Raw genomic sequence first — 21,330 nt, 5'->3', positions numbered from 1 at the left:
ATGAGTGAAAAATAGAAATACATTTCAATCAATATGGTCAGCCATACAAAAAACATCTTGGGGCAAAACTCCTAGATATTGCCTAAATTTCAGTTAACATAATTTTAATTGATTAGCAGAGCCCACAAGAAGAAAAGAAAAGCAAAAGGAAATCCAGAGTCTTCAATTACAGAGACAACAGACAACCAGAATGATAAGAAAACCAAGGGTCAAAAACACACAAAACAAAACAAACCTAAATGAAAACAAGACTGTTTTATGACATTTATGATACAGCAAAGTAGAGAAATTAGTTTTCCCATCTATGATGAGGATAAAAGACAAGGTTTCACTCTTTTGCTAGATGTGGGACTGTAACTGAGAATATCACATAAAGCCCCAAGTAAAGAAATAGATCATAGACAATCTCCATGAGCTCAGCCACAGCTCTTGTTAGGTGGAAACATATTCCATGATAGAAGCAGCTTTGAAAGCATATATTACTCATGCGGTCTGGAATATCGAAAGCTTAAAAGTTAAATTGAGGCAGTTTCCAGTAGAACACTTTCTGACTTAAGCAAAACATGCACTCCTGGGAGAAAAGCATACCTAACTAAGCCCATTAGAAATCCAATTTAGATTAGCCACTTATGAGCGTAAGATCAAAATTCAGGAAAATGCCTTTCACATGAAGAAGGTCTGAGGATCTAATGTATAAAATGGTGACTATGGTTGATAGTATTGTATTGTATAATTGAAATTTAATAAGAGAGTAGAACTTAAGTGATATCACACACAAAATAGAGGTAAATATGTGAGTTGATGGAAGTGTTGATTAACTTGACTGAGGGGGATCATTTTACAATGTATATGATATTATCTTATTAAACACTTTAAATATATTACAATTTTATTTGCCAATGGTACCTCAATATAGCTGAAAAAAAGTGAGAGAATAAAAAGACAGTTTACCAGAAAAAAAAAAAAAAAAGATTTCCTTGAACTGCCAGTAGTAATAGACAAAAAAATTAAAATCCAGTGACTTAGAATCCACATTGGCCTTATAAAATATTGATGTAAAATATCAATATTTAAAGTACTAATTGAATTGAAAACACATTAGAAGGTGTAATTGCTAAATTTGATCATGCAGCTGTAATAAAGAGACAAAAACAGATTTTGAAACAAATAGATATGCATGTATTTGTATATGTGTGTGTGGGAGTGTATATAGATGTATATATATATATATATATATATATATATATATATATATACACATACATATATTCAACTCAATGGGTAAGTTAATGAGAGAATATTCACACTTGAAAATAGGGAACAAGTAAGTAATGGATAGAGAATGGAAGTTAGATCAGAAAATGTTTTGTATATTGTAAATAAAAAAGGGAAGACGTGAAGCACAGATTTTGAAAAAAGAGAATAAAAATAGAATTAAAATTTCAGCTACAGGCTAAATGAATTTCCAAGAGGAAAAGAGACACAGAATGAAATATACTTATAATAGCAGTCAGTAGTATAATGAAATCACAAAGAAAGTGAAATGTTACCTTCAAAATGATGATAATAAATAATGGTCAACATAAACTATCAATCTAAAGGAGAGCAAAATCAAGACACTCTAGGGCTTCCCTGGTGGCGCAGTGGTTGAGAATCCGCCTGCCGATGCAGGAGACACGGGTTCGTGCCCTGGTCCGGGAAGATCCCACATGCCGCGGAGCAACTAAGCCCGTGAGCCATGGCCACTAGGCCTGCGCGTCCGGAGCCTGTGCTCCGCAACGGGAGAGGCCACAACAGTGAGAGGCCCGCATACCGCAAAAAAAAAAAAAAAAAAAAAGACACTCTAGACCAACGAAACCTGAGAGAATTTTATCACAAGATATTCAAATAGCTATATATCATGAAGAAGAAAAATTATTCTATAAGAAAAGGAGTATGAGAGTTTTTAGAAGGTGAGCAAGTAAATCAATATAAATGTAGGTGAACATAAACAAATATTTGCTTATAAAACAATAATTATATAGCTGATTCAGTTGTCAATTGTTGCATGAGATTACCCTAATTTAAAGACTTAAACAAAATAAACTTTTGTCCTGCATTATTCTACAATTGGGACTAGGCACAGATGGTGTCTGATAAAACTGGAATGTTCAAGATTCCTTCTTCATTCATGTTTAGAGCCTCATTGCGATGGCTAAAACATCTGGGAGCTGACTGAGCATATCTTTTTTTCCAAGTGGATGCTATAAAAGAGTTGCTGGACGTGTATATATAGTAATTCAGAGCTCAAAGAACATTAAGAGGACAAGGCCTAATGGTCAAGCAATTATCAAGTCTCTGTTTGTATCAAGTTATCAAGACTCATTGATGTCTCATTGGTCAAACTAAATTATGTGACCAAGCTGAGTTGATGTGACAGTAGACTACACAAGGAAACATACACATAAAAATTGTTTATGATGGCCACTGATGCAATAGTCTGTCACTTTTGCCTAGTTGTAAAGTTTAAAAAGATATAAATAGATTGATGGCAGCAATATTATATACTAATGGACACTATATGAAAATTAATAATCATAAACTGTTTTATTTCCTGTATATGTATATATATAGATAGATAGATATGGTTTCAAGAGTTTTGAACAGATCATTTCATATGGTGCCTCACTTGAGATTATGCAATATATTTTGAATATATTAACTTGTTGCTTATTCACTTACTAAACTATAAGTGATATAATAGTATCTTTCAGTGAACTGTAGTCAGTGCAGAATTATATACTATGGATATGAGTGTAAAATATTGCTATATCATTTACAAACAATGACTCCTTGGATAATTTACATAACCTTTCTCAAACTCAATCTTTGTATAGTAGAAAACATAATATATAAAACACTACTATATAAATAATAATTAACATATCAGTTGTTCAGACTTCCCAACAAATTTTTTTAAGCAATCTTAAAGATACATAACTTGTATTATTATTAAGAGGAAAGAAGGAAGAAGAGATGGAAGAGAAAAACAAAAAGAAGTTTCCTAAGATCAGTATGTAAAATGCATTATCATCTCTTTTTTCTTAAGTTTTCATATACCTCCATTATCCTGCATTCATCACACACATACACACATTTATATACACCATATACTTAACCTACATATGTAAAATTAAATTAATATCCTTCTTGACAAAAACATAGTAGAAATGAAATATTGTGGAAGAAAATTCGTACTTTAGATTTTTTTCTGTTCCAATATTATCTTGATTCAACCTCAGCATTAGAAGACACACATTAGAAAACAGCAAGATAATAGTATTGAGTTAAGCACTCTTACTTTGGTATGACCTTATTTTCTTGGACACTAAGTTATCCAAACTTAAAAAAAAAATCTCAAATTCACATTCAATCATTTTACACAACCTCAATGTTATTTAGAGCGTATATTATTGTTGCAGTATGGAGCTTGGATATTATCAAACAACTTCACAAAGACTTGAATTTACAATAGCATAAACATTGTTTATTTTAAAATTTTATGGACATATGTTGTACCTTGTTTACTGTTACTGCTTTTTCCTCTCATTCCTCAGCCATTTGGCTTAAGTTACAAACAAACAAAATCCCAAATAACAACTTTACCCACAGTATCTAAAAATATATTTTCTAAAGAAAATTATAGAACCAGGAGGTGAATGGGTCTTGGAATATTGAATAAACAAGCAAATGTGTTTCCCAATTTAAGTATAGGATCATTATAATATAATATTGTTACCGACCTGATTTCTAGGGCTCTTTAATCAATAGAAATTGATAAGAAGCCAGACAAGAAATTCAGGCAAGCCTTTTTGGGGCATGAGGGAGAGAAAACAAGTAACAAGTGCCCTTGCTCACTCCGAGAAACCAGAATAGAATGGGAAAGCATTTTGTTAAATGAAAGAAACGGTATTGTTTTTATACCTTTTTACCATTTCTTACCTCATTGCTCCCAGCACCTCAGAATTGGCAGCTGAATTTTGGTCTCTTTGTATGTTATTGTTCGTAATTACCCTGACTAAACATGTGTGCATTTACTTTTAGTCCCTTAGTTTCTTTGTATTCTGTTGCTAAAGGGAACAGTTGTCTAGGTGCAAGCACTCCAGTAAAGAACCCAGGTCCCAGGTCCCACCTTGTCTCCATATTGCTTAAATATATTATCATGATAATATAACAATGATAATTGTGTGAATTAGGTCTCAGCGCTGTCATTACCTTTTAAGTCGTCTATTATTTAGAATTCACAACAATGCTTTGAAGTAGACATTCTTTTTCTCACAGTTTTAGAGATGAAGAAACAAGAACTTAGAAAATTTAAATAATTTTCCCCAGTTAATTGTACTATTTAGTAGGGTGGCAGTCAATGCCGGTTGCATTAATATACCAAGTAAGAGGATTAGGGGTGGCATGGGTCTAATTGTTGAGCACATTTATCAAAAGAGTCCAGCTAGTGGCTAAGGTGAAGGAAGTAAGTTATAACTTATAGGGTTGAGGATTAACTGAAACTTGAGAAGAGGCAAGATGTCTGCTAAGACGTCATGCCTCATGCCTCATGTGAACTACAATAATACCGAAGAGAGTTAACCAAATGCAGCTGGCATCTGATATGTTGGGTGAAAGGAGGTGTCTGAATGTGGTGGGATATGTAATAGAGGAGAAAATCAGTGAGTGTCATGACATATAGAAGACATTTAGATATATATTTTATGGTCACTTGACTAATTTGTAAACAAACTAATTAGTAGGTTGAGGCAATTTTTACAAGATGTCTTGACATAATAGATGAAGCTAAACATGGAGGTAGGAAAGAAGTATTGCATACGGTTAGGTGATCTGGTGAAAAAACAAAAACTAATCTAATAATACATTTATGTGCACTGAAGTGATGTGAATAAAAGTAAGTATTCTCAAAACAAGACTCTACTAGTACCCTGGTAAGAAATGTGTTTCATGGACTATGTGATAACAACCAAGTTATGAATATCATTTATCCAATGTTTTTAGTATTCAAAGTAGATTATATTAATTAGAGATGTTGCATGAATTTTGTAATATTGCAATCAATTATACAATGTAAATAATTACAAAGAAAGGTAGTTGCAGAGAGATTTCTTGGAGCAAATATTAGATAAACTACATATAAACAATAGAAATGTTTAGAACATTCAAATGCTATTAAATTAACATTTATGGTACAATTACTATAAGCAAGTAAAATGGGTGACATGACAAATGGGTTAGAAACAATTTACAGAAGACTTTTTACACAATTCTCTTTTCCTTGATCTAACCAAGCTGAGTACTGGGACTTTGACGTTACATGGTTGGACCTGCCTGGTTAAAAGTTGTCTTTATTTCTGAAGGAAGTTTTTTTCATTTACGAAATGGTGGTTTAGTTAATTTGGGCCAACATTTCTCCCTGAGAATATCCAGAAAATGCAAAGAAGATATTTAAACCAATTTTATTGATCACAAATTAAAGGCAGAATATGAAGAAAAGTTCCAAGAGCAAAATTCAGAGAAATGAAGTTAGTATTTGGAACCATCTTCCACTTATGAATGTGGCCATCCATAAAGAGGCAGCTGGAAGTTTGTGAACATGAGGAGAGATTCTGTAGGACTCATGAGGTAAGGGCAAAACAAGGGTAAAGCCCTTGAAATTTTGGCCCAATTAAAATTGTATATCTAACAAATATATCCTCAATGATGAGTTTGAAATAAAGAGATTTTTGAAAAAGCAAAACTGAGATTCTTGTCAATAGTATAGGAAAATGAATAATTAAAATTTAAAAATAGTCAATCTAAAAGGAGACAATAGAGGTATATTAGGTTTTTTATAGTTACATTACACATTGTTATAAACTTAGAAGTTGAAACAACACAGCTTTATTTTCTCACAGTTTTCATAGTTCAGAAGTCCGATGTGTTTTAATTGGGTCCTCTGCTTAGGGTCTCACAAGGCTGAAATCAAGGTAGTGGCCAGATGTATATTCATCTGGAGACTCATCTAGGGAAAGATCTTTTCCCATGCTCTCTCAGGTAGTCTTAAAATTAATTTCACTGTGGCTCAATGACTAAGGTTCTGGTTTTCTTATCAGCGTTTGGAGATCACTCACCTCTGGAGACCATTCTCTGATCCTTGCCCTGTGGTTCTCTCCATCATATGACAATTTTCACTATAAAGGACAACAGAAGTACATCTTTGTTCACCTTCTTTTAAATCTCATCTAATTGAGTCATATCCATCTAAGATAATCTCCCTTTATATTAACTCAAATCAATTTAATAATAGTAATCTCATCATGGAAGTGATATCCACTCATAGTCACTGGTCTGTCACACAGTCAAGGGGAGAAGATTATACAGGGTATGTACATTAAAGCATGGGATCTTAGGGGCCAGCAGGAATCTCCTCACCACAAAGGAAAATAAAAAGGAACAACACAAATACTATAAGCAAGGAAAAAGTCAGATAGTAGATTAAAATCCAGTTATATCAAAAATTTCTTAAATGTAAATTGTCAAAAGTACCAATTATAAAACAAAGAAGAACAAATTTTGTGTTTTTCATAAGAAAACATATATAATATATTAACAAAAAATATATATATTGCAAAATGTAAACAAAAGAAAGTTGTTTGTAACTCTAATTTCAGAAAAAAATATAGATGCTAAAACAAAAAAAACATGCTTAAGGGAAAATGACAGGTATGTAATGATAGAATTGGAATTCATTAGAAATATAACTGTTCAAAATTGCTGTGTATCTAATAATATAACCTTAAGGGTATATAACACAATAATTGCAAGATCTTCAAGGACAACATGACAAACATACCATCACTGTGAGAGGTTTTTAACACTTTTCTCTGTAACTGATGCATCATGCAGAGAAAAATAATTAAGCAAAAATTGTAGAAGACTGGGACATCACAATTAAATATTTGATCTAATTAAAATATACTAAATACTTAAAGTAGCAGAATATAGACTCTTCATTTCACATTAAACATTTATGAAAATTGAACATATCATGTACCATAAAGTAAGTTTCAAACATGTTCAAAAGATTGAAAACACATAGAGAATGTTTTATGAAGATAATATTATATAGCAAAAAGTTATTTTCAAAAAAAGGATAAGTGGAAAAAATATATTACCTGATAGACAAATAAGAAAATCATAATTAATTTTAGAAAATATTTTGAATTGAATTATAATGAAATTAATGAATAGCAAAATGTTTGTCTTACAATTAAAGTCATCTTTAGAGGTAAAATTACAGCCTTAAATATTTGCATAAGAAGAAAATAAATGATGGAATTCAATCACCTATACATCCATTTCAAGACAGTAATAAAAAAGACAACCAATTAACCCAAAGGAGTAGTAGGAAATAATAAAAAGCAGAAAATAATACACTGAAATCAATATAAATAATTCAACCAGTTGATTCATCTAAGCCAGAAATTTGATGCATTGGGAAGAATAATTAACTAATAAACCACTGTCAAGAAAGCTTCCTTTAAAAATGAGAGAGAGAGCATAAATAACCACTATCAGCAAAAAAACAAAACAAAACAAAAAACTTTTTTTTGGTGGATATGGTGTAAGTGATTGAAGATCAAATTAGAAAGTTAAATTAGATCCAGATTATTTAGGTTCCTTCAGGCTACATTAAGAAATTTAGAATTTACTTAAAGAGAGATAAATTCAGAATTATTAAAAAGGAAAAATGTGGAGAACTTGATAAAGTAAACTTGGTAAAGAGCTTAATATTGATATTGGGGAGAAGGATGAATAAAGAATAATTCTAAAGCTTCAAACTTTATTAACAAGATGGTTAAAATTTCACTAATTCAAAAGATTATTTGGAATGAGGGAGAGAAAAATAAACAGATAGGAAGCTGGGGGAAAGGAATCCATTTTGGAACTTATGGAATTAAGTTGCCCATGGCCATTCAGTTAGAGGGATCATATAAGCAACTGGAAATGTAGTTTTTGAGCTCAGGAAATAATTTTCTCCTGAACATTGTCAAGTTACTCCAGCTATCTGAATTACAATTTCTGACTTTCTCTTGAGAAAGACTAAATAGATTTTGTATTGGAAGTCTGAAGAGTAAAGGATCCTTTATTATCTGAGTCTATTTGATTTCAGAGTATCAAACAACAGGTAGTAAGAGTACAAAATATGGTAGTCACTGTGAAAGTAAGTAAAATCACCTAATAATCATGTGTTTGATAATAAAATAATAAGTTTTAAGAAAAACATCTAGGGATTACTGAACTTAATGTGACAAGCAACAGAAGAGGAGACTTTAAAAGAAAATGAGAATAAAATCTCTGAGGATTAGAGTGTGGTAATGATGGTTAAGAGAAAAGAGTGTAATGATCTAATACATCAAAATTAACTGCCCATTTGTGAGAGAATAAGCTCAGGAACCAAAGTAGAATTTGCAGTGATGGATTTAAGAAAATTTTAAGAGGTAATCTTAAAAGTGTACTATATGTGAGGGGAATAAAAAGTAGGGAAGAGGAGTAGAGAATCCCAGACATTTTGTTTGCATGATAACTGGATGGTATTGCCACAAACTAAGAGAAAAGCATATAGATGATTAAATATTTTTAGGGGGATATCATGTTTTGCTAAGGAAATATATTTGGTTTGAAATATCCAGTATTTAAAATACAGGGTTTTAAATATTTAATACTGGAATTTGCACCGGACACTGTAAAGGGCCAGCATGTTAGTCAGGTTTCCTAAGGTTGCTATAACAATGACCACAAATTGGGTGCTTTAAAACAAAGAAACTTTATTTTCACAGTTATAAAGGCTAGAAGTTAAGGTATTGGTAGGGATATGCTCCCTGCGGAGGATCTAGGGCAGGATACTTCCTTGCCACTTTCAGCTTCTAGTAATCCTATATGTTCCTTGGCTTGTGGCAGCATAAGTCCAATCTCTGTCTTTGTCTTTACCCACCTTTGTCTTGCCTTGGTGTCTGTGTGTTTGTCCAAATTTCACTCTTATAAGGAAACTAGTCCTTAAATTGAATTAAGGTCCACCATACTCCTGGATGTCCTCATCTTAATAAACTACATCTGCATCTGCGATGAACTCATTCCTGTATAAGGTCACATTCTGAGACACCAACAATAAGGACTTCAACATAACTTTTGGAGAGACACAATTCAACATAGAGATTATTTTTGCTCCATGTGCCAATAGTTGACAGAATTTTCTTGTAGACGTGCTTTTTTGTGCTGGACTCATTGGTAGGTACAGTACTTTGTTTATCAAGCTTCTTTGGAAGAGCCACATCCATAGTCTCATTTCTCTAAACCTCTTGTCCTAGTTAAAAGACTTTCTGGAGCCAACTAAACCAAATTTGAAATTTAACTAAGGATTTTGTGATCAGAATTTAGACTTCGTCTATTCCATGAGGCTGATTACTTAGTGACCTCCAACACTTGATTTTGTCTTTAGTTGACTGACTATGCATAATGACTGAGTCTTCCAATCCTAAAAGTCCCAGAATTTCTCATGTTTTCTTTTCATTTGTTTGCCAATTGTTAACTCAACTCTTTTCATTTGTTTGCCAATTGTTAACTCAACTCATCTCTTTCTTGTAATACCTTGTTAAATGTAGCATATATCATCGAGGCACATTAAATCCACAAGTTCATTTGATGTATAAATTTGTTCCACATTACTGTTTTTGATAGCATTATTAAATGTTTCTCCATTACATAACAAGTTTTACCATCTTTCTGGCTTCTGAAACTATTCCACTGGTATTTTTATATAATATTAAATTTTTACAGGTCATGCTGTGGTAAAACAACAACAAAACAAACCCTGTTGTTTACAGATTAAAGTTTTATTTCTTGCTTTTGTTACATGCTGGCTAGAGTCAGCTGTGGCTGTGCTCCATGTGTCTTCCTGGGGAAAGATCAGCCTCTATCTTGACCTATAATTCTTTCAGCAGAGAGAAAAGCAAAAGTGTGTGACTAGGTGATGGTGCAACAATGATTAAATTTTCTGCTGGGACAAATAATTGATTATTTTTGCTCATTTTCACCAACAAAGCAACTCGTATTTCTAATCTGCTATTAGTGACTTGGAGGAATTTTACTCCTCACACATCAGCACAGCAATAACCTATAAATGAATGGGGATATATATGTTCCTTTTAGATGGAGGTCATTAAATTGTTTGGAATAATAATGAACTATAATAGTTAAGGCAATTATAGATTGAATGGCAAATGAAGACACAGAAATCAGGGAAGTAACTGCCTTTTCAATAAATTTTGCTAAAAAATGATAGAGAAAAAAATTGTATAATATGGTTGGGTGAGCATTGTATATATGCATTTGTGGGTGTTTTAGTTGTTGTGTGTGGATTTAAAAGAGAATAAAAAGGAATATGCTCAGAAAAATAATCTATAGTAATATAAAGAAGATCAATGGTTACCTGAGGATGTGGAAGATAGGGAAGTGTTGGTGAGAGGATTGCATTTTTTTGATTGTGATGGTAGTTTCATGGATGTAGGCATATGTCAAAACTTATCAAACTGTATACTTTAAATTGTGCCATTTGTTAAACATCAATTATACCTCAATAAAACTATTTTTTTATAACATCCTAGTATGGAATTAGTGTCCATAAATTTAAGAAAGAAGGCTAGTGTGGCTAGAACAGGATGAGTGGGAGGGAGTTAAAAGGCAAAGTCAGAGGTAAGTAGGACCAGACCACATGTGTCTTTCTAGGCTTACTCAGGTATGTGAAATGTATTCAAGTGGAGGATTATAAACAGAGCAGTAACATGATCTCATTTATGTGAAATGCTCCTTGAGCCTTTTCCATAATGTCATATAGTTGTAACCACATAGAGGTAACCTTCTCAGGTTTACTTCTTTCACTTAGTAATATTCACTTAAGAATCCTCAACGTCTTTTCACAGCTTGATAGCTCATTTCTTTTTAGCACTGAATAATATTCCACTGTCTGGATGAACCACAGTTTATGTATCCATCCCCTGTTAAAGACATCTTGATTGATTCCAAGTTTTGGTAATTGTGAATAAAATTGCCATAAACATCTGTTGTGCAGGTTTTTATGTGGATGTAAGTTTTCAGCTCCTTTGGGTAAAAACCAAGGAGTGAAATGGAAGGATAGTATGGTAAGAATATGTTAGGTTTTGTAGGAAACTGACAAACAGATTTCCAAAAATGGCTGTACTATTTTGCATTCGCATCAGTGACATATGGGAGTTCCTGTTGCTCCACAATCTCACTGGCATTTGGCAGAGTTTTTGGATTTTGAACATTCTGATGGGTGTGTGGTCATAACTCCTTGTTTTGATTTACATTTCCCTAACAACATAAGATGTTGAGAATCTTCATATGCTTATGGGTCATCTGTATCTTTGTTAAGGTATACGTTCAGATCTTTCAACCATTTTTTGATCATTTTGTTTGTTTTCTTTCTATTGAGTTTTAAATATTCCTTTTAAGTATATTTTGGGTTGCAGTACTTTATCAGATGTGCCTTTTGCAAATATTTTCCCCAAGTCTGTAGCTTCTCTTCTCACTCTTTGACAATGATTATATTTTCATGCAACACATTTGATACTGGCTATGCCTTCAGTCCACTGAATCTAGCTAGGTGTATATAGAAAAATGATTAAGGTAAAAATCAAAATATTTCCAGAAACAAAAAATAACAAAATGTTCTAATGTGTACTGTCTTCCAAGCAATAGCTTCTGTTCATAAATATACTGAAGAAAGATTAGAAATTCATTTAGATTCAAAAAATCGGTGCTATTCGTTAGTAAGTCAGATTTTCCCAGGTGATTGTAGGCATCCCGAAAATCATGGAGCACAGAATAACAGAAAGATACCAAGCATGGAAATAGAATTATGCAGTATTATTTGATATTTTGTTCCCTGCTATCATCCTGTTTCAGCATTTTTAAATTATGAAATATTTTCCTCATTTGTTCCTAATGGAAATAGTTGTCTGTTTTATTTCTTGGGAAAAATGTGGGGAATCAGTTTAAATAAAACATCTTTGTTATTTCCAATTTATACAGCTGAAGTTGTTAGAGGAAAGAAATAAACATTTCCAGTCTTAGATAGGGTCAAAAATGTCAAAACCTTGCCTATCAAGTCATCTTCCTCACTATTCACTATATACTTTTTTATGTTGGGAATTTTGCATAGTAACAAAGTTCATTTTTTTAAATGAATGTTTACATACACTGAAATTTAGCAATGAGGCTTAGCCAACTAAATAGCCATGTGGAAAACATCTAAAAAAAGCTATGTTCCACCAAAGTAACTTTCAGGTGAATAAAATTTTTGAATATATAAAATAAAATAACCAAACTATTAGAAGTAAATATAGGAGAATTTCTTTCTTTCTGGAGATGAGAAAGCTTTTCTAAGCAATACACAAAACCCAGATTCCAAAAGATTAGTGAATGAGATGAGATAAAAGTTTTTTTCTGCACAGAAAAAAATAACATACAAAGTTGAAAGACAAATGATCAACCGGGAAAAATATTTCAACACATATGATAATGAGCTCAGTTTCTTAATATAAAAAGACCTCGTAAAAATTTGTTATAAAAGACCATTAAACCAATAGAAAAATTGATAAAGAACTTAGAGATTGTTCATAGAAAACAAACACAAATGGTTTGTAATACATGAAAAGGCAGTCAACCTCAATCATAAAGAAATGAAAAGTAAAATGTCAATGTTACATGACTATTTATTGGAAAGAACTTCTTAAAAATATATGTCATTAAGAATATTTAAGGGCTTCCCTGGTGGTGCAGTGGTTGAGAGTCATGCCAATGCAGGGGACACGGGTTAGTGCCCTAGTCCGGGAGGATCCCACATGCCGTGGAGCAGCAAAGCAGGTGAGCCATGACCGCTGAGCCTTCGTGTCCGGAGCCTGTGCTCCGCAACGAGAGAGACCACAACAATGAGAGGCTGGTGTACTGCAAAAAAAAAAAAAAAAGAATATTTAAGTGAAAAAATCAAGATGTAGAACAATCTAAATAGTACACCTCTACATGTGTAAAAATAACTATGTACTTATCTACATGCATATCTATGTATACACATATGTGTATTTTGCTTAAATATGCATAGAACATTTTAGAAGAACATTGTATATATTGGTTACAGTGGTTGTGTCTATAGTGGGAGCCTGGAAGTCTTGAGTGAGGCATAAACATAACTTTCCATTACGTTTGCTTTTTATAATGTTTAAATTTTTAAATGAATGTCTGCATTACCTTTTCAATGAAAAATAACAAGTTGATTAAAAAAAACTAAATCAATGTGTTCAACAAATGTTTCTTTGTGTAAATCACTGTTGAAGTACTGATAATATATGTGATGGAAAACCAACATAAATCTCTGTCTCCAGCTCTAACATAAAAGTCTCTAATGAAAAATGGAGTGTGCTCAGAGATTGACAAACAAGGAGGGGAGTGAAACCACTCATTTTCCTTTGGAAAGTGAATAAGGATAGGTGTTAGGTAAACTGTTTAATGTGAGGATTGTATATTCAAGTGAGAAAAATTAAGACTGATTTCTCATGTTTTTCCTCTAAATTATGTAACAATGCCATCTTTCTAGAATTAAAAATATATATATTAAATAGGTGGATTAACCATTGTGGACACTAGAAGAAGTGGTTAAAGATATACAAATAAGAGGATTGATGTACAGCAGTAGGAACTGGGTTTCAAAGCTATAGAACCTGAAGTTGTAAAGATGTCAATTGGCACAACACTGTAACTTCATCAACAACTTCAACAGATAAAATATAGTGATGAAGAAGGTACCAGGGCCTTTCTAAAAAAACAAAATTAGTAAAATTAGAAGATGTAAAACATAAATGAAGAACATATAATTGATCATTTCAGAGGGTGAGAAAGAGAAGAAACTTGGGATAAGTACTGTTTTAGTAAAAGAGAGATGTTTTCTTTTAGATATAGAAGAGCAGAATATAATAGTGGGTGATTCTTAAAACTTTCTAGATGACCAATTTTTTGAACAGCTTTGCCTAGAGCAGGAAAAAATCCTAAACTGAGTCAGTTAAGGGCTGGTGTAACACTTCAGTAAACTCATTACTGTTCTAACACTCCATTACCAATCTCATTTTGTGTATTTACATGGAACTGGAAATAACATATAGGAAATCGTGTATTGTAAGTTTTTCTGAACCAACAGGTGTATAGGGATGTGTGTGTGTGTGTGTGTGTGTGTGTGTGTGTGTGTGTGTGCGCGCATGCAAAATCTCCATTAAGATAATTGAAAAGAAACAAGACCATTCTTTCCACATTTTCTTGTCTTTAAAAATGCATATAGGACTTCCCTGGTAGTGTAGTGGTTAAGAATCCTCCTGCCAATGCAGGGAACACAAGTTTGAGCCCTGGTCCAGGAACATCCCACATGCCACGGTGCAACGAAGCCCATGCACCACAACTAGTGAAGCTGCATGACACAACTACTGAAGCCCTCACACCTACAGCTCATGCTCCATGCTCTGAAACAAAAGAAGACACCTCAATGAGAAGCCCACTCACCACAATGAAGAATAGCCTCTGCTCGCTGCAACTAGAGAAAGTTCATGCCCAGCAATGAAGACACAACACAGCCATAAATAAATAAATAAATAAATTTCAGTAAATGCATGCATATATATATATAAATTCTGGGAGTTGATAATTGTTCTGATTTACAAATATTTTTGGTAACATTTGCACTAACCCCAAACTGTGACAATAAAAACAAAAGAAATCAAAATCCACAAAAAAACTTCTTGCATTTATGTTTTATTTTTATTAGGCCATCTACTCCTTTACTTTTTTCCCTTAGGTTATAAATTCCACTGCTAACTTAAGTGATCTCTTGCATATTATTACTTTTCTTAAAATTAGCATGAATGTGTCTGTATGTGTGTGTGAACATGAGCTATATAAAGACTACAATTTCACAGCATGCACTAAATTTTAAACTATTTAGATGTCATTTTTCAGATTTTATTTTAAATATACATTATTTGAGAAACAATTTTAGAAGATAAGAAGTGAAAAACTGTGATTCAATTCCATGATGGTTTTCTGTACTTGTGATAGAATAATGTGTTGCTAATTTTTTTGTAGCTGTTTATATCCCATTTTCTCAGAGGTACTCCAATTTTCATACTCAAATATTCTTACTATAAATGCCCTAAAATCTTTGATTTTTCTCATTACTAAAGTTACTTTCTGCTAAAAAATAAATTTAATAATTTTGGTTTACTTCAATAAATATCTGAACATCAGGATGATTTTTCTAAATTCCTTCTATTTTTTAATACTATTTAAAAGTTCATACAAACATAAAATGTATAAACTTAATCTCATAACATGATGTAAAGTGAAAGAAGCCACACACAACACAGCACGTATTGTATGATTCCAATTATTGAAGCTTAAGAAAGACATAATAATGTATAACAGTAAGGATAGTTGTTACTGAAGAAGGCAGATGGAGAATGCTTGGGAGGGCACAAAAGGGATTGCTGGGGGTGCTAGTAATGTTAGATTTCTTGACCTAAGTGTGTGTATTCATTTTGGAATAATCCAGTCAACTGTACATATGAGATTTGTTCCTTTATTTTCTGATAAAACTTCAATAAAAGGGTTTTAAAATAAATTGAAATAAAATATTAAAATAAAAAAGGAAATATATAAGTTTAAGATATAATTGAATAAATTGTGTAAGTTCAAAGATTTTAATTTTTTAAGATTTAAAAATAAACTTGTAGTGCCACTCATAAATTACATATTATATCAATATTTTCCCCAATTAAAATATATTAAGAGGAAATTCTGTAAAGAAGATAGTAAGAACAATATTTTTTTTAGGTTTATGCTACCTACAACATACTAATCTCAAAATTTAAATGTACTAAATATCGAATAGTCAAGGATTTTATTTATCATATATCTATCTACTCATTTCCATTCTTTAGTTTTCTGGAGCATACATTAAATATTTTGAAAAAAATAATTTGTTATTTATTTTCATAGACATGTATAAGACTTTGAATGAGGAAAAGTTTTTGGAAAGCTTTCATAACTGTCAGCCTACTTACATAATTCAGGTGATTGCCAACCATATCTATTATTGAAAACTTAAGGATGAAATACGTGCGTAGCCTTTATATGTCATTATTTTCTAGTGATATTGATTGTTATTGTTTTCTTAGTACCTTTTTTCCAAGACTATGTTGGTTGTCTATATGAATCAATTTTTTGATGTAAGTTCTGGTAATCATTGAGATTTTATTTGATCTATGTTCCATCATAGAAGTTGGTCAAGAGAAAATGGGTAGTAGCTTAAGAAAAACTGATGTAGATGTAATACAAATGTTAAAAAGAACACAAATACTCATCATTTTGAAAGATGTACTTATATACTTGGAACATCATGAGTTGTTAATTATGGATACATAAAATCATAACCTGGAAAATAATTTATGAGTACAGGGAAATAAAATCATATGTTTACTAATGTATATATTTGAGGAAAAAGAAATCTCTCTTTTTTTTTTTTTTTTTGCGGTACGTGGGCCTCTCACTGTTGTGGCCTCTCCCGTTGTGGAGCACAGGCTCCGGACGCGCAGGCTCAGGCTCAGCAGCCATGGCTCACGGACCTAGCCGATCCACGGCATGTGGGATCTTCCCAGACCGGGGCACGAACCCATGGTCCCCTGCACCGGCAGGTGGACTCTCAACCACTGTGCCACCAGGGTAGCTTTCTCATTTCTTTCTGAGGAAAAAGAAATCCTTTTTATAAGAAGTCATTCTGCTAACAGTATAACTCTGAGAATAATCTTATTCATGGTGGCTATTTGATAAAGTCATTTTCCTTTATACTTTATTAAGAAAAAAATTCGTAGTAACTGAAAATTTACAAAAATAGTAAAAAGTAACTTTTGAATGTCTTCAATTTTTATATTCTTCATCTAAATTATAAATATTTTATCAATACTATGCCATTCTTTTGCTCTCGTATATTTGCATATATCCAGATATGGTGTCCCATTAAAGCTAAATAATTAAATGTGTTTTTTCTAAAAACAAGGACATTTCCTTCTATAGTATGACCCTTTAAAATAAGGAAATTGATATTGCTAAATACTATCATTTTTAAAACAAATTGATCCAATCCGGAGTTAGGAGTATCATCTGGTTGCCATATCCCTTGAATCAGTCAATCTAAACTATTCCTCACTCTTTTATAATCCTAAATTATAGGCTTGTTATTTTGTAAAATGTTTCTCAATTTGAGTGTGTTTCTCATGTTGCTTCATGATGAGATTCAAGTTATATATTTTTATCATAAATATGACAAATGTAATACTTTGTTCTCATTTTATAGCTCATGACACACGATGTCAATATGTGTCATCCCTGGTAATGTTAAGTATGATCAGCTAATAGAGGTGTTGTCTTTCTTCATTATAAAGTTTCCAGATTCCCTATAATTACTAAGATATTCATAGGGAAATACTTTGTTACTGTGAAAACACTATTTCCCTAATACATTTTTAGCATCCTCTGATAAAAAAGTTTTGTCTAGACAATTAATGCTGTATTATTTTCCAAAAGATTATTTTACACTTTTATATTTCTTCCACACCTTTTAGTTGTCTGACTGCAAGTAAGACATTTCTCTTCTTCCAATTCCTTTACCTCTTTATATCATTATTAATTCATATTTTATTCATTATATTATAAATTTGTTACTCTATTTTGATGCTCAGGTTGTACTGGCATTAGCTAGTGGGAACCTCTTTAAGATGACTTTTATGTCTTTTGACAAGACCCCATCCTTCTTCTGATATTCTCTTACTTTCTGGCATTAGAGTTTCCAGGCTCAGCTATTTCTTTCCTTCCCTAGTCCTGGGATTGGTCATTTTTCTCAAAAATTCTGGTACCCTTTAGTAAAAAGTGATATTTAGAAGGCAAGACCTGTGTAACAACCTGTGTAACATTAGCTCATTGCTAATGGGATATTGCTACTCCAAGGCCTATCAATGAACTGAAGTAAGAGGTGAAAGCACCCATACATACATACATATACATACACACACAATTGTACACACACACATATGTGTGTGTTCATAAACATACAAACATACAGCATACATTCATATCTATATCTATATCAATCTATAACCATATTTATATTTATATCTCTAATTTGAAATACATAAGATTTCACCCCATTCCTTCCAATTCTAATCTAACATTCAGGATTTATTCTAGATTCCTCCCTTTACATATTTGTAACTTTTTAAATAGTGAAAACCCCATTTTTTCCTATTAGATTTCTATTGTTTCTGTGAAAAATCATCTCAAACTTAATGGCTTGAAACAACACAAATGTATTATCTTACTGTTCTAGAAGTTAGTAGGCCAACATAAGTCTTACTGGGCTAAAATCAAGGTGTCAGCAGGACTGCTTTTCTTTCTAGAGATTGTAGGGGAGAATCGTGTGTTTGTTGTTCTTGTCATTTTGGATTTTCTCGTTTTTATTTGTTTTGCTTTTTCCTACTTCTAGAGATGATCGACATTCCTTAGTGGCTTCCTTCCACCATTTTGAAAGCCAGCAACAGTGTATCTCTCTATTCATCTGTATTCACACCAGGCGCTTTTTGGCCCTAACCCAGTATAGACAGCTGCTGTACTTGTTGCCTTCTTAATTGACCCTGTCTTTTCTCTGTCACCTCCTTATTTGACCTTGACTTAGTGCCAGTTACTGCATCATTTGGCTCCTTCTTCACTTGCCCCTTCATCACAAGACAGCTGATACCTTGTCTGGTCCATTCCTCACTCATACTCTTGATTTCACTCAAGTTAATTCCAATGTATATATTTCAAGGGAAAAAGAATGCAGGAGAGGAAAAGGTTAAGATTTTATTTTAAAATATAAGACTGATGTGAAAGCAACATATACTAAATAACAAGTCTCTTGTTTGCTATTATTCTTGGAGAAGACTATTGTATCTATTCTAAACTTCAATTTTTTCCAACTATGAAATAAAAGGATTAGGTTGTATTATCTCTAATTATTATTCATGACTAATAACAAGGATATAATTATTTATTTTTCTCAGAAAATTATACATAGTGTCTGCTATATATTTTCATTTGCAAAATAATCTACCTTTTAGAGAAGTATTTTTTTTTTCTAAATTATAAAATGCTTACAATTAACCTATATAAATTTTGTCCTTCTACCCTAAGATAATTTATTCCTATTCTTGCTTGCATTATAAAAGAATGTAAGGAAAACCAAAACTTTTTGAGTGACGTCTTCTGTATTCCAATCAAAGAAAATTTACATAACCTCCTTTATGTTGAAAATATCTACTTTATAATGGATGTATTGGTTTCCTATGGTTTCCATAACAAATTACCAGAAACTAGGTGATTCTGAACAACAGAAATGTATTCTCTCACAGTTCTCTGAAGACTAAAAGTCAAAAATCAAGTTATAAGCAGGGCTGCTCCACCTCTGAAGGCTCTAGGAAAAAAATCTTTCCTTGCTTCTTCCAACTTCTGGAAGCTCCTGGCAATCCTTGGCATTTCTTGTCTTGTAGCTGCATCATTTCAATATTTGGGTCTATGTCTCATGACCTCCTTTCCTGTGTGTCTCTGTGTGTCCTCTAATCTTATAAGAACAAAGGTTGATTGATTTAGGACCTACACTGATATAGTACTACCTCATTTTAACTAATTACATTACTCTATTTTCAAACAAAGTAAGGAAACAAGGGATTAGGGAACATATAAAGTTAGTAGTTGTAATGACTGAATCTGGAGAATAGAGTTTAATTTTAGAAGAGTTGAGTGTATGATGAAGATATATTGAACCAAGAATATCTACCAGGAAATTGAAAATGTCGGAGAATCTGGATGGTAGAGAGGAGGGTTGTGGGGTGGAGAGAGTGTAGGTTTTTCTCTTCAGGCTCTGCCTCCATCTTAAGCTGTGTTCCTGCAGCAGCAACAATGCAGGTTCCTCCTCCCTTAGCAGGAAACTGGGAATGTTAACCCCTGTTGTCCAAGGAGAATGAAGGGAATTATTGTTACTTAATTAATCATTCTTTCTTTTCACCATTTTGTCCCAGTTAGGGGAAGTATGTAACAGCATCAGAAGGCCAAAATCTCAAATGAGACATATTAGAAAATATATTAACTGTACCTTTGTGGAATTTACAGATGGCAGTATCTAGTGTCTGCATCAGTGCTGTGATGAGATATATAGGTCAACCGCTTTGATCATGTGTTAATAATTGTTGCAAATTCTTGATTGTTTGTGGTACCTCTCTACATTTGTACATGTTTAAAATTTCAATAGTAGAAAGTAAAAAGAAAATTGAATGTCATTTCTCACAAAGATATCCACCTGAATCAATATAGCTCTCCAACCCACCCTCAAAATATAGTTCCTTAGTTCACAGTGTTTGAGAACTTTACCTAAGTTTTGCTTTATTTGGGGATAAAGAATAAAACTGAAAAGAACCTCACTACCTAATAAGAAAATGGGTATAAACTACAGAATCATAGTTTATCTTGAGCCCATTAGAAAGCTACAATTAGAAGATGACCAGCAATCCTACTTCTGGGTGTATATCTGGAGAAAACCATAATTCAAAAAGGTACATGTGTCCCAATGTTCATTACAACACTATTTATAATAGCAAATAATAATACAAATGAACACATATACAAGACAGAAATAGACCCAGAGACATAAAAAAACAAACAAACAAACAAAAACTTTATGGTTACCGAAGGGTAAAAGTGGGGGAGGAGTAAATTAGGGGTTTTGGATTAACGTAGACACACTACTATATATAAAATAGATAACCAACAAGGACATACTGTATAGCACAGAGAACTATATAAATACTCAATATTTTGCAACAACCTATAAGGGAAAAGAATCTGAAAAAGTGTATATATATATATATATATATATATATATATATATATATATATATATATATATATATATAGAGAGAGAGAGAGAGAGAGAGAGAGGGAGGGAGAGAAATTAAAATAAATAAATTAATTAATACTTGGTATTAAAGTTTTTTTTTAAAGTTTATTTTTTAAAAAGGCAAAGCTTGTTTATACCTGGATTAAGAAAGTGCAGTGGCTTAAGTAACCCAAGGATATGTATTATGAAAAACAATAACAACTGAA

This window comes from Kogia breviceps, chromosome 16 (genome assembly GCF_026419965.1).
Source record: "Kogia breviceps isolate mKogBre1 chromosome 16, mKogBre1 haplotype 1, whole genome shotgun sequence".
Classification (NCBI taxonomy): domain Eukaryota; kingdom Metazoa; phylum Chordata; class Mammalia; order Artiodactyla; family Physeteridae; genus Kogia; species Kogia breviceps.
This window is presented reverse-complemented; position numbering follows the sequence as displayed.